This window comes from Octodon degus, unplaced genomic scaffold, assembly GCF_000260255.1.
Source record: "Octodon degus isolate 3935 unplaced genomic scaffold, OctDeg1.0 scaffold00042, whole genome shotgun sequence".
NCBI classification, from domain to species: domain Eukaryota; kingdom Metazoa; phylum Chordata; class Mammalia; order Rodentia; family Octodontidae; genus Octodon; species Octodon degus.
In genome coordinates, this window is record NW_004524618.1 from 3,525,535 (window position 1) to 3,530,871 (window position 5,337).

Below are 5,337 nucleotides of genomic sequence, written 5' to 3' on the forward strand. Positions count from 1 at the left end.
ATAGAAAAAGTACTTCCCAGGCAAGTGCAAGGGCCTGAGTTCAATCCCTTGTTCTGCCAAAACAACAGCAGCAACAACAACAACAACAAAAACAAATAAACAACTTAATGTTGAACCTCAAACTCCTAGGAAAACCAGAACAAATCAAATCCAAAGCTCATATGAGAAAAGAAATTATAAGAATCAGAGCAGAAATTAATGCAATTGAGATTAAGAAAATAATACAAATAATCAATGAATAAAAGAATTGGTTCTTTGAAAGAGTAAATAAAGTTCACTAATCTCTAGCCAACATTATCAAAAAGAGGAAACAACTCAAATTCAAGCAATTAGGAATGAAAAAGGCAAAGTCATATCAGATCCTGTGGTAATTCAGAAGATCACTAGTACCTATTTCAAGAATTTTTACTATAATAGAATGGAAAACCCAGAAGAAGTGGACAGATTCCTATGAATTACCAAAGCTGAATCAAGAAGATATAAAAATCCTAAATAAAACAATATCAATCAATGAAATCAAAGATGTAATTAAAAACCTACCAACAAAAGCCCAGGCCCTGAGGGGTCCACTGCTGAATGTTACAAGAAATTTAGGGAAGACCTAATACCACTCCTTCTCAAACTCTTTAGAGAAACTGAAAAGGAAGTAATACTCCCTAATTCATTCTTAGAAGCAACAATTACCCTGATAGAAAACTGCAGAAGGACCTCTCTGAGAAAGGGGCACAGGCCAATCTCCTTAATGAACATAGATGCAAAAATCCTCTATAATATACTAGCAAACAGAATGTAGCAAATCATCAAGAGGATTGTACACCATGATCAAGTGAGATTCACTCTAGGGATGTGGGAATAGTTCAATATACGCAAATAAATAAATATAATGCATCATATCAACACAGTCAAATACAAAAACCATGATCATCTAATATACAAAGAAAAGGGGGCTGGGGAGATGGCTCAGTGGAATAAGCACTTGCCTGGCAAGCGCAAGGGTCTGAGTTCAATCCCTGGTTCCACCAAAAAAAAAAAAAGAAAAAAAGAAAAAGAAAAAACTTTTGACAAAGTCCAGAACTGATTCATGATTTTAAAAACCCTATTAGAAAATCAGAATAGGTGCTTTTTATCTCAATCTGATAAAAATCATCTATGACAAACCAATGGCCAACAGCATACAAAATGGACAAACAACTGAAAGCTTTCACTCTAAAATCAGGAACAAGACAAGGATGTCTACTATCACCACTTCTATTCAACATAGTTGTGGAAAAATAAGCCAAAGCAACTAGACAAGACAGAGAAATAAAAGGAATAAGGATAGGTAAGAAGGAATTTTTTATTTTTTATTTTTTATTTTTATTTATTTATTTTTTTGTGGAACTGGGGATTGAACTCAGGCCCTTGCGCTTGCCAGAGAAGCGCTTACTCCACTGACCCCTCTCTATGGCCCAGTAAGAAGGAATTTAAATCGTCATTATTCACAAACAACATGATTCTCTACATAGACAACTACCCAAACTCCATCAAAAGATTTGTAGAGCTAATAACCATGTTCAGTTGTGTAGCTACATGCAAAGTCAACACTCAAAAGTCAATAGCAATTCCTATACATGAATAACATATTCACTGAGAGAGAAAGAAATTAGGGAAACCACATCTTTCAAAATAGCATAAAAAATGAAATCCTTAGTAATCACTCTAATAAAGGAAGTAAAGGATCTATATATTGAAAATTATGGTACTCCAAAAAAGGAGATTGAAGAAGATTCCAGAAAATGGAAAGAGATCCCTTGCTCATTAATAGGGAGAGCCAATCACCATATGATATGATGTAATCTCAGTTGAAATACCCTTAGCATACCTCACAGAACTGTAGGAACCATTCCTAAAATTTATTTTGAACCAGAAAAGACATAGAACAGCAAAAATAATTTTGGCAACAAAGGCAAGGCAGGGCATATCATAATCTCTGGCTTGAAGATATATTACAAAGCTACTGCGATAAAATCAGCATGGTACAGGCACAAAACCGACCTGATGATCAGCAGAGCAGATTAGAAGGGACACACACAGGTCCAAGCGCACTCAGCCACTTTATCTTTGACAAAGGGGTCAGAAATGCTTATTGAAAGGAAGATAGCCTCCTTAATACATGGTGCTGGAGAAACTGGCTGTGTACATGCCAAAGACTAAATCTACAGCCATGTCTATTACCATACACCAAACTAAAACCGGATGGATCAAATATCCAAATATTAAAGCAAAAATACACAATCTACTGGACGAGAAAGCAGGTAGAACTCTTGAAGACATAGGTGTTGGCAGAGAACTGATGAAAAAAATCCAGCCTGCAGGAGAAATACTTCAAAGAATCAACAACTGGGATCTCATCTTATTAAAAAAATTTTGCACAGCAAGAGGAATCACTATCAGAGTGCAGGCAAACCCCAATGTGGGAATAAATGTTTTCCAGCTGTTCTTCAGACAGTGAATTACTGTTGAAAGCATATGAAGAACCGAAAAAAATCAGAGCCCCCACATTCGAAGACCGAATCCAAAACAGGCATCAGAGAGGAATATACACTTCTCAGATGAAGAAATACAAATGGAAAATAAATATATCAAAAAATATTCAACATCATTGGTCAGTCAAGAAACGAAAATTAAAATAACATTGAGATTCTATCTCCAGAAAGAACAGCTATCATCAAGAAATCAACCAATCAGGGCCAGGGAGATAGCTCAACAGCACAAGCACCTGTCTGGCCAGCTCAAGGTCCTGAGTTCAATCCCTGGTATGAAAAAAGGAAAGAAAAAGAAAGAAAGAAAGAAAGAAAGAAAGAAAGAAAGAAAGAAAGAAAGAAAGAAAGAAAATGAACAAATGCTGGAGGGACTATGGGGAAAAAGGAACCCTTCTCCACTCTTGGTGGAGGGCAGACTAGTACAATCCATATGCAAATCAGTATGACGATTCCTCAAAAAGCTACCATTAGAGGTCCTATTTGACCCAGCTATTCCCCTCCTAGGTACGTTCCTGGAAGAACTGAAAACATCATACCCCAGTGATACATGTGCACCTATGTTTACAGCAGCAAAATTTATAATAGCCAAATCCTGGAAACAATCCAAATGCCTATCACTGCAGAATGGACAAAAAAGATGTGGATATATATACAAATACTATTCAACCATGACTAAGGATAAATTTAAAACTTCATGGATAAATGCATGCAACTTGAGACCATTCTCACAAGTGAAATAAATCAGACTCACATGTGTAAACATTGTATTCTCTTCCTGGTATGAGAAACTGAACGAGTAAACACAAGCTAAAATGTGCAATACATATTGTGAAATGGGAGGAAACTTCAAAAGGAAGAAGGAACAAGGGTGGGGTAGCTGGGAAAAGAGGGAAGGGAAAAGGAGAAAGAATGTAGATGAGTTATATTCCTGGCCTCTCTGTCTGTCTCTCTCTCTCTCTCTCTCTCTCTCTCTCTCTCTCTCTCTCTCTCTCTCTCTCTGACTCTATCTTTCTCTTTGTCTTTATGAGACAGGGTCTCCCTATGCCGTTCAGGCTGGCATTGAGCTCACTTTGCACCCCAGGCAATCCTCCTGTTTCAGCCTCCCAAGTACTGGGATTACAGGAATGCACCATCATGCCCAATTACTAGTGTCTCTTAGTTCATTGAAAAGGAAAGTTTTGCTAATATTGATTGGAGAATTTTTTTACACCTATATCTTGTACTCTGAGTAACTACTTTAAAGATAATAATATGCAATGCATTAACTATTGTTATTCTATTATTTTGCTTTACTTTTGTCCATACCACAAAAAATAGTGCTAGTAAAAAAATTAAATAAATAAATAAAATTTAAAGTGCCATTAAAAAATCTCTCTTTGGTCCCCACCACAGATACCAGGTGGCATCACCATAACTCTTCTGCCTGTCTTAATATAAGATGAAATGAAATAAAATAAAATAAGTGATGTCAAAGTTACAAATATATCTAGTTGTGGTTCTACCTTTCACATATAGGCATTTTCTCTAGAGTTACTTCCTGTGTGTGAGTGAATTACTAAAGATTACTTATTGCAGCATTGTTTGTAGTGGCCTAGAATCAGAAACCACAGGAATGCCCATCCATGAAGGGCAGGATGAATAAATTACACTGATTAAATCAAGTTGTATGCTGCTATTGAAAAGACTATAAGCAAAGATCTTCCAGATACACAAAAATGCAACATGTGGAACACTGTATAGCATCCCTCCACTTACTTCTTTTTTTTTTAATATTTATTTTTATTTATTACATTTATTGTGTGTGGCCAGCTCAGCCCACCAGGGGGTGGGGCTGGCTGGCATGTGGTGCTGGAGGATCGAACCGCGGTCCCTGTGCTTTGCCAAGCTTGTTTCAAGTAGGTGCTTTAGACCACTGAGCCATCTCTCTAGCCCCCCTCCATTTACTTCTGAAAGAGACATTTGCATATGCACAAGCGATCTCTCTGAACTACTTCTTATTGCGCGCCCGTTTTGTCCATTTGGCTGTAACTGGAACGTAACACATTGGAATTTAGAATGACTCTTTGGAGAGAGCAAGCTGGTTACACAGAGCAGCAGCGCAGCAGGAGCGGCTCGTCCGGACGTGGCCGCCTCCTGCCCACGCGAGCAGGAGGAGGGTGAGAGGCGCAGAGCGCGCAGGGCGCCGGCAGCCACTCGCTGGGCAGCGATTCCTGGGTCAGGTAAGGAGCCCCTCACACCTAGGTGTCAGGTGGCTACACAGGAAGTGCAATACACAGGCCGTTGCTTTTCATAACAAATGAGAGAAAATTTGCTAAAAGTGTAAGAAGAATATTTACACTGAGGCTTCAGGCCCAGGAATCACCCTGCGCAGTCGTTCTCCTTTCACTTTTCTATCTATGAAACAGTAAATTCTGTCAATTTAGCCAGCAAAGGCCATGGCAAATATCTGGTCTTTTCCTTACAACTTGTCTAATCCAAGCCACCACGAACCCAGACTGGCAGCCCCTGATCCTCCCGTTCTAAACTGAAATCCTCAGCACTGTGTGATTCCCTTCACAGTACATGCTATCCTTCCACAAGACACGCATCCATGTGCAAGGTATTATTGGTTACTTAATGTCTTCTTCCCTAGCTGGGACACAAGCTCCTGAGGCCACAGGGCTAGGTGTGTTTTATCGACCACTATATTCCAAACTCAAAACTTTGTGTTGGACAAATGAGTGCAATAGATCAGGGGACCCACCAGAATAGATCAGGGGACCCACCAGAATAGATCAGGGGACCCACCAGAATAGATCAGGGGACCCACCAGAAT